This window comes from Melanerpes formicivorus, unplaced genomic scaffold (assembly GCF_026170545.1).
Source record: "Melanerpes formicivorus ecotype bairdi unplaced genomic scaffold, bMelFor1.0.p_v2 SCAF_59, whole genome shotgun sequence".
In the NCBI taxonomy this organism is placed as follows: Eukaryota; Metazoa; Chordata; class Aves; order Piciformes; family Picidae; genus Melanerpes; species Melanerpes formicivorus.
Window position 1 is genome coordinate 1,091,618 of NW_027142411.1, and position 9,975 is coordinate 1,101,592.

The 9,975-nt window shown below is 37.6% G+C and overlaps 1 long non-coding RNA gene across 1 annotated transcript; it reads right to left on the reverse strand.

Moving 5' to 3' along the window:
- Positions 1 to 2,459: 2,459 nt before the first annotated feature.
- LOC137452830 (uncharacterized) lies at positions 2,460 to 9,096 on the reverse strand. The gene is made up of 4 exons (XR_010990176.1): positions 8,945 to 9,096; positions 6,340 to 6,469; positions 5,092 to 5,168; positions 2,460 to 2,529 (listed from the first exon to the last, which is right to left on the reverse strand). It is a non-coding gene; the product is annotated as an uncharacterized lncRNA (long non-coding RNA).
- Positions 9,097 to 9,975: the final 879 nt, after the last annotated feature.

Genomic DNA, 9,975 nt, shown 5'->3' on the forward strand with positions numbered 1-9,975 from the left:
CCCGCATCCTGATTGTTTATTTACACAATATTAATATTCAGGCAGAAGGATCATGGAAGCACAGTTAATTAAATATAAATTAATGTGGTGGAATATTTAATTATCTATTCTACACCTCACAACTAATGATTATGTAAATGCCTTGCATTTAATCATGTTCCCAGGAAATTAACTTAATGGCCTTCAACAAATGAACATTTTGTATGCGTTGCAGGACACTTTATCTAAATTTTAACAGCCTGGTATTAGTTTCAGATAATAACATGATTACACAATTTGGAATGTAAATGTATAGAATACTTTTGTTTTCTTGGTGTTTTTACTTAGGAATTTAAAGTGGAATATAAGGCTATTTATACAACTGCAATTCTGAAGTTCTGTGTTCTAGGTTTTGGCCAACATTTATTTCCCCAGTTTTGCTTTCAGCTCATTGTCAATGCTCTCTTTCACTCAAGCGCACACAGACTGTTCCTGGAAAGAAGAACTGGCAACAAGAGGGATACAAAAGATACATGAAAGAGCCTCGCTATACACAGAGCTCCTGCTGAGGTGCCCAAATTCAGGTTCAGTAACAAATATCTAAAGCTATCCAGAGCAGAAATGTGGATCTGTTTGTATCAGAAAACGCCTGTACCCTTGTGTAAATGAGGGCTGTATATGCATGCTTCTGGTTGATAGCTAAAGCAGTATTTATGTAGAAAATCTCCAGATTTTTTTTTACTTTTAAAGATATTAGGCACCCCTGCTTCAGCCCTGGAACCCAGAATACTTTTGACTGAATTATGTAATCAAACAAGTATCCTTAACCATCACTAAGGTACATACCAGGTATAGATTTAATATGCACTCCAATTTAAGATTAATCTTTAAGAGCTCTCCTTCTCAAACACAGAAAAGTGAGGGTTATTTGGGGTTTATGCAGAATCAAAAACTGGAACTGATGATTATTTGTCATTTGTCTGTAGGCTTAGTAGTGCCTGTGCAGACTGCCAGACACTGCTTGTCCCTATTACTGACTTCCTTGCTTTTGCAGAACAATTACAGGCAGAAAAAGCTGAAGTCCTATTCAAAGCCAGTGGAAGCCACCAGGAAATGTTATGAAGTCCAAACAAAATAATAACAAGGAGATGTCACATTACCCTTTATAGCTTCAGAGCATTTTACATACTTACAAAAGCAACACAACTCCAAGTTATACAGCTGGGTAAATTTGACCAAGTAAGTGGTAAATGGTGTTCAGGAAGAAAATCAGACACTATGCAAATAAAAGTTTCATCCAAAAATAGAAAATTAAAGTTTTCAAAAGTTATTATGGCATTTTGATATAATTTAAATTGTTTCATTTGTGAAATAAGGAAGAGAAAGAAGGCTTAAGAAGATAGAATCTCTGTTCAATTTACAAAGAATGAGAGAAAAAGAAATGCCTAGCTCTGACCAGGTACATGAATATAAGTCATAGATTTGCTTATCCATAGTGCTGTATTTGCTAATCACCACTGTAATTGTTCTCAGAAGAAAGGGCATGGAAAAATTTTATAGAAAAGAAAAATCTTTGAGCAATTTACCCATCCTGAAGTCAAGGAGAAGAAAGTTTAGATATTTAAGATAGATAGATATTTAAGATATTCAGCTAAAAAAAAAAAATCCAACCAACCAAAACCCCACCAGTAGTATGTCTCCATTTTAAAGAAGAAATTCTACCCAGTAAGTCTGTTTTGCTCTGGATTGCTAACATGGGATTTTTATAGAGTAAAACTTTGGGATTGCTTTCATAATTTGTCTGAGAAAACTAATATTGAGAGCCTATAACTGAGCTCCAGAATGGGGTATCAGATCAGAAGTAGCAGAACCAATGTCTGATACATGACAGGACAACTGACTTGGCCCTAGTGGCAGTTGCCTTCACTATCCTGTAAGAGAGAGACAAAGGACAGCCACTGTAATATCACCAAATACTGTGAAATGAGTGAAATCAAACATTATTTGGAGTGATATATACCACAAAGTTTCAGCTAGCCAGCCAATTAGTGTACTGAAGATGTGCTCATTGTCCTTCTAGAACCTGGTATTACATTTCACATGTTCATGTATACACCTTTGAAGTCTCTTGAGAATAAGAAAGGAAGCAAGGGTTGAAAAGTAAAAGACAAGAACAGCAATTATCTACAAGTACACAGCTATGTAATGTATATACAATCTGATAAACTGCACAAAGGAAGTTTTTTGAACTCTAACACACATTTTACCCAAATTCTTGGATGCTGAAGATATCATTCCCATTATTAAACACAGTACATGTTAAAATGTTTTGTGCTTTAGATCCCTAAGAGGTACATATTAATTATGATTCACTCATCATAACTGTCATCCAAAAATCAGTTGAATAATCACAGTGAAGTGCACCCATAAAAGTAAGTTGATCAAATTAAAATTAATTACTTGACATTGTGTTCTTTGTTTGGCATGATCATTTACAGTCCTCATCTGCCAGGTTATATTCCTGTCTCTCAAGTAGGTGTTTATTTGCTTCTGCAAAGGAAATGAGTGATGTTACACTGGGTACCTAAAGTTCAGAATACGACATGGGGGTTTTGTATCTCTCATTTATCTTGCTGGTTACCATCAATTTATCAATCTTCCACCGGGTAAAAGTCCTATAGTTTATGTTTCCTTTCTTGTTTCTTGTTGCTTTAATTGTTTAGACATGAAAATAAATGAGATGATCTATAACTGGAAGCAATATATTTTAATACATCTCTGCATATAATGGTAAGATTCTGTATCAGTATGTGATAGCAGAAACCTGTACCATGTATAGAAACCAAAACCACAATGAAAGAATATTCCTCCATGCTCTGTAAAACACTCATTACACTGTAGCTGAACCACAATTCATGAGTTGAAGCAGGTTTCATAAACTCCCTATTAGACTAATGCATTCTTCAGAAGATGACCCATTTATGTTGAACATTCCACTTCCTTTTTCTTCATCTCTGCTGTCGTCCCCTTAAAATTCCTCTTGATCTCCTTTCCCAGACTTTCACCCTGCCCTTCTTTTTATACTTATCCAATGGAGAAAACTGAGAACTAAGAAAGTAGAAGCGGCTATAAAGTTTGTTAGCAAGGTATGTAGAGAGGAAGCTCTCAGGGTAGAGTGCTGAGGAGGGACACTAAGGGAAGTTAATTAAGTCTCTGCAACCCATTTCCTGCTGCCAGGCTCCCTCTGAATCAAGATGACTGTTTGCCTTAACACATTTAGGAGAAATTAATTTCTGCTAACTAAGAGGACACAGGAGAGTGATCCAGTTACCATCATATGTGGTTATCTTTGACATCTTAGACTAAATGATCTGGCTATTTTCAGCTAAGTCAGCTAAGGGCAAATTTCAGCATCAGATCAGAACTCACACTGTGACACCCATACTGAGACACATTAATAGCTCTAGCTTTAGGTCGAGTGCACTTTTCTTTCTTTGAATGACATAGGTGTATATTCTGCTGTCTCTCCTGCTTACCATTCTTACAGCCTGGGCTCTCTTTTCCTGGCACCAAGCATCTTTAGAAACCAGATTAAATAGGATTTAGCCCAGAATCACCTGCATTGCTTCTTCAAATAGTTAGGCTTCACAGTCATAAAATAGCAACTACTTCTTGGATTATGGCAGCACATTCTTGAGCCCATGTAATCTTAAAACACACATTGCAGAGCTCTAATTTTCACTGACTGCCAGACATCTGTTTATATTTATGTAGTGTGTTGACATTTCAGATGTCCTGCAAAGACTTTCACATTGATTTGGACAGAACAGCTCACAATTTAAAAAAACTAAGTTATGTGAAAAGCCATTAGAGCATGCCTCCAGTGTGATTTTCAGAGAGGAGGTGAACATAATTCTGTACTACCCCATAGCCTTTTACATTTTTGAGAATAAGATGAAGGCCAGACTTCTCACAATGTTTAGCTTGTGTGTGATTCCAGTGCACTTGAAGACATAGGTAAATACTAAGAGATTTTAAAAGCACAAGAATTAGGTCAGTGCTGAGCACCTTTGAAAATCTCTATTAAATCAGCAGCTCAGTCCCTACTCACTTAAAGAGCCTCAGGATCAGATTTCAAAGATGAAGTCCTTTCTATCCTTTATGGGGTTTTTTACTGTTTAGGAAAAAAGTTTCATAAAGAAATGACTGCTGAAGCGGAAAAAAAATCAGTTGAATATTTGTTTCACTTTTTGTGCTAATAGCTTTTTCCCTTTTCATTTCTTTATTAGTTGATAAATAATTGTAATACTTGAGCAGTCAGTGAATTCACTTTATTAACAGTTCAAACATAATGTGGAACCAATACATTTAATGTTAGTTATTAACCTTCTGTAAATTCAAGCTGCATTTTGCTCACTTAATTAGGTAAACTACATTGGTTCTCTCTTACTGGTTCCTCTCCTTAATATGAGAGCAGTAAAAGCACCATAGGGTGCTTTGTATTTTAAAAAATGCATTAGATTACTATGAATTCTAAACTGCTTGTAATTTTTTTTCACCCTCACTATTCTTACTCAAGATTTCTTCACTATAAAATATGTGATCCTTAATGTAACCCTTTAAAAAAGTGACTGCACCTAATCTGTAACTAATTAATTATCAGCATAATTCTGTTCTAGTGACAGTTATTATTTAAGAAAGCTTTATAATGCAAATCATGGCATTACATTTCTATTCAAGTGATGCCTACATTTAAAAACTCACATAGGATATTGCCTTAGAATCAAGTCATGATGAATCTCTCTTTTTTCCCCACCTTTTACTCTGTCCTTTACAGTTCTCTTATTCTTTTGAAATGGAACAAAACGTTGCTAATTTGGCTCAAGCCACTCTCCACTTCATGGCATTTTCCTCCGCCAGTCTCAGCGCAGCCTGACTAGATCAAGCTATTGAATGTAAAGCTAGAGAGCATTTCACTATACATGAAAGGAAGGAAGATCATGCTGGGACAGTCACCTTCAACATCACGCATTCAGTCTAAATTTACAGTAATAGACTCATACTTGGAGAGTGCTTGCTGTGTTTGTTTGCAAACTAGTATGCAGTACTTACAAGTCTGTGGTTTTATTGACATATTCCTTTCCTTTCCTGTGGTTTTTAATTGAAACCCCCACTGCTCAGCCTAGCTCCTGGAAGTCAGAGAACAGAAGTTTTGCATTTAGTTTAGCATTTAGACAAGATGAACACACACAGTAGCATTCTGCCGGCCGATAATGAAATCCATAGTTCAGGGTTGTTGGGGGGTTGTTTTGATTAAGTAAGACTGATGAGATGTGTGAGGAATTAGCACTATGAAATGATATGAATGATGGAAAAAAATATCTTAATGTGCAGATCAGCATGTGATTAAAACAGCCATTTTAATATCACTGGGTCACTTAGAAAAATATTTACTAGAATTTGCTTCCGGCTGCTGCACACACATTGCTGACTGCATGTCTGACTCAAGTATTCAGTTCATAGACCATGATCTATGATGTATTAGTAAGCTTGGCTAACCAAGGCTAGTTTTCCATTCTGGTCACTATCTGGATGAGCTAAGAGTGTGCCAAGTGTAGTCCTGTGTATCATAAGGAAGTTATGACTTACTTAAAAGCATGCAGTCTTCTTTACAAGAATGAAATAATAGTATGTTAGTTATTAACAGAGTAACAAAATGCATATGCAAAACTGAGGTAAACTGATAAACAAAAGTCATGTGAAACTAAAATGGCATTTCCAGGCCCAGACATATCACCTGATTTACACCTTTGCTTTATGACAGGAGTTAAAATGCATTGAACACATTGGTTAGCAGTACAGCTTTCATTTGAAAAAGCCCACAAGGCAATGCAAGTAACACACAACTACAACCAAAACTGAAAATTCATGCCTCCCAGTCAAGACTTAAAACTAGCTGTGACTCCTGAAGGCTTTCTAAGTATGGGGCTTGTCCTTAGAGTAGTTCCATTGTAAAACCTGTGTGGCATGAAGCAGGACTGTCAGCTACAGTTACATGTCTATTGCTAATGACAAAGTAAGCATACATTATTGTTGTTATGTTGCAGAAGCAATTAATTTCTTCAGTTGTCACTATACATACAGTCTGTGCCTTATTTGTGATTCTAACACAGTCAACCTGGATAAATCTTTTACTGAGTTTCCTACTCCTCTGAATAATGAAACCATCTCCCTGTGCTTTATAGGGTGACAAAGACCACCTGTTGCCATCCAGATAATTCATGCATTCAGTAGACTACATGATCCTGGCCTACAAGATGTCTCATTTCCTCCTGCGATGAAATGAAGAGACTTGCTCACCTGTATTCAAATACGGATTGAACCAGCTTGCCTTGGACACAGATGGGAAATAGATTCTTACAAGTATTCCTCCCGTTGCATTAACACCCTTCAACCAAGTAGCCAGCAGAGTCTTTACAGCACAGAAGTTCTGCATGAAAAAAACAACAGCCACCAGCATTTGTCAAATGTCTGTCTGTTAATGAATAACATAAAAGAGCCCATGTTCCTCAGTTGTAAATAAGAGAGAACACAGAAGTGTGAAAAAAACTCTGATAAAGAAACAATGAAATATTAATAAAGTTGTGTAGGAAGCCTTGCTAGGTGAGGAATTAGACAAACACATTCCTTGCTTTCTTTATCCTGCCATGGGACCATGCCTTCATGATATGGTATTCACCTATGGGGGAAGAAACACACACAAAATCCGTGACAAACAACCCACAGCTTTAGAGCCCTGTTCATCCCACAGACCACTGCACAATTAAGGATGTTACAAGCATAGAAACATCTCAGTGAAAAACTTCCTGCTTGATCTGTGACTGGAAATCACATATATTCCACGCTGATAAACCTTAACTTCCTTTTGTGCTTGTAGTTTTAATCATAACTAAAGAACTGACATGACCAGAAGTAAGTGATAATATTACAATTGTCAAAAGATCCTCCAGCACCAGAACAAGAGGACACAGTCTCAAACTGTGCCAGGAGAGGTTTAGGTTGGAGGTGAGGAGAAAGTTCTTCACAGAGAGAGTTGTTGGCCATTGGAATGTGCTGCCCAGGGAGGTGGTGGAGTCAGATCCCTGGAGGTGTTCAAGAGGGGACTGGATGTGGCACTTGGTGCCATGGTTTAGTAGTCATAAGGTCTTAGGTGACAGGTTGGGCTTGATGATCTTTGAGGTCTTTTCCAACCTTATCGATTCTATGATTCTATTTTCACAAAGAGTGTCTGCTTCTCGAAGTGACAACACGTGATGTTTACAGTTACTAGAAGGAATGGTGTGCAGAAAGGTTCTTGTTTATACTTGCTCCTGTGGAGACCAAGTTCACTGCCAAATGTTTTGTATGATGTTGGGGTGGGGGGTCGGTGAAGTAAGAGATGGCACCTGTGGGGAAGAGCTGACAATTCAGGTGACCCTACACTAACCAACAAAGGATTCCATTCCACATATGTCATTGTACTGAGGGATCACTGAGGGGGCAAGCCTCTTCTTCAATGGCTGGTGTCTGAGGAGCACAATTCATGTGTTCCCAAATCCAGTTACAGAATCCAGCTCTGGAATCTGGTTTCCATCTGCCACTGAGTCATGGTTACCCCACCCTTAACCCTTGATAGCACATGTTCAAGGAAGGCACCTGATGCCAGTGCTTGCCAGTGTATTCTTTTACAGCTAGAGGAAAAGGCTGTGATGGATGAATTACACAGTAGCTCTGCATGCAGTAACTATGAAAGAGACTCATAGGCTGTTCTCCTCTCCAGTGATGTCCCTTTTGTCTGAGCCATGCTTGCCATTCTTCTGTTCACCATTATTGTATGAATCTCCACAGCAAAACCAGTACTGGGAACTGGTTTCTTATTTTTCTAAATTTCTTTAGCTGTGATAGTCACAGTCAACTGCAAACACCCTCATGGCATGTTAGAGTTAAATCCCAAGTATTCTTAATTTAAAAATTATTAGCATACTACATAATTAATTAGACTTTTACACTTCAGTGAATTTTGGTTCCCCAAAGAAAAGCAAGCATAGAGAATATAATTTGATTCAACTTTTTGTCAAGGTTTAATCTACCTGAAACATTGTCATATTTCATGGGAAGTATAAACTGCTTAGACCCTCTCAGAATTTTCTTAGTGGGAACAACAGATATTTATTTTAATGTCAAAATAAACCAAGTCGTTTAAAAATAATGCTTTATCCCTTCCCAGTTAAAACCAACCCAATAAACAGGACATAAAATACATATATATTTTGATATTATATATTCAGGATGTATTCAAGTTGTCAGTATGTAAAAGCTTATGACAGAAGTAGTAGTTCTAGCAGAAATAATTAAACACTTCAAACACAAAATGAGAAAGGTGAGAAGAGTGAAGAAAATAACTGTCTTAAAGCTGCCTACAATCTGCTAAGGGTACTTAATAGTCTGGATTGTTCACTTAACACTGGGCATTTGAGGAGTCTGTGCAGCTGAAAAAGGATGTTTTCTATTTAAAGCAATAGTAAGAAGAGCTAAGAGCAAAAATCTCCTCCAGCCTTTGGTATTCCTGTACTGATCTCTCCATTAACCATGATAACCAGAGACTACAAATTTCAGATGATTCAAAAGTTCTTATTCCATTCTGCTTCTAGATTTGACATACCTCTAAAATGTGCCTCTGAATAATGCTCATCCCTAAATAGTCTCACTTTCAAATGCAGTTATGTAGACAACACCACAGACATGCACAGGAATATTCCAAAACTTAAAGCAATCTAGACATGTTCATGTTATGCTCAGCCCAAGCTGATCAAGTTCTCCTAGTCCTAGATGCACAAAGTAGAGGAGTTCAGAAGCATTTGAAAAGTTCCCTGCTGAGCCATCTGGGGCTGCAAGAGTGAATGCTGAGCCTTCTAGCAAACCTTACCAGGCACACTTCCACTCAATGCAGGTTTGGGTGTCCTTGCAATGCTCTTCTAGTTTCAGGAACACTGAATACTCTAAGCTGGCCTTCTGCAGGATGTGGTTAAGCCAGTAACTGTTCAATATTCCATCTTGTAGAACTGGGGCTTAACACTTGCTTCTCTGTAAAGGGTTTTAAGGCAAAGAACATCAGGTAAGTGCAAGCCTCGTTACCTAGTGTTCACCATACCAAAGAGGCTGTCCAGCCAGACAAAATGGATGGATAGATGAAAATTCCTGTGTCATGTACACAGAATGCCAGGTGAGATATGATGAATCACTGGCCAGAAATACAGTAGATGCTTCATTCCTGTAAACACTCAGTGTCAGGCTGGACAGTTCTGTGAGCAGCCTGATCTAGTTGAAGGTGTCTCTGCTCATTGCAATGAGGTTGGACTAGATGACCTTTGAAGGTCTCTTTCCAACCCAAACTATTCTATGATTTTATGAAGAAGAGTTTATACAAGGGCAGAGATATATGGATCATAGTGATACAATAGACACATACATTGTAACTTAAAGAATATTGAGGTGCTGGACCATGCCCAGAGAAAGGCAACAAGGCTGGTGAGGACCTGTGAAGAGCAGCTGAGAGAATAAAAAAAGTCTCAGAGGAAGAAATATAGCCACAATTTTAATGCAGATTCTTATACCAAAAAGCATTTAAAAGACAATTGTCTTTTCTTGGAAGTTATCATATTTCTGAAATGCTGTTCAACAATCTTTCCACAGAAAATAGGCATCTATAGAAGCAACCAGGAAAATATTTTTTAGCAGAAAACAGCTAAGCTAAAAAACCAAAGTTCTTTCTCTGTGGCTTTTTTTCCTTCATTTTTGTATCTTCATGTGCTTTGTCATGCAGTGGAGCATCTTCAATAACAGGGGTAATGAGTGCCCCCCTTCTGCTTCCTCTTTCCCCACATAGCTGTTTGATAACTTTTGGGATATGGGATGTGTTTGTTGTGCAAAACCACTGGTGTGGAAAAAGGGTAAATT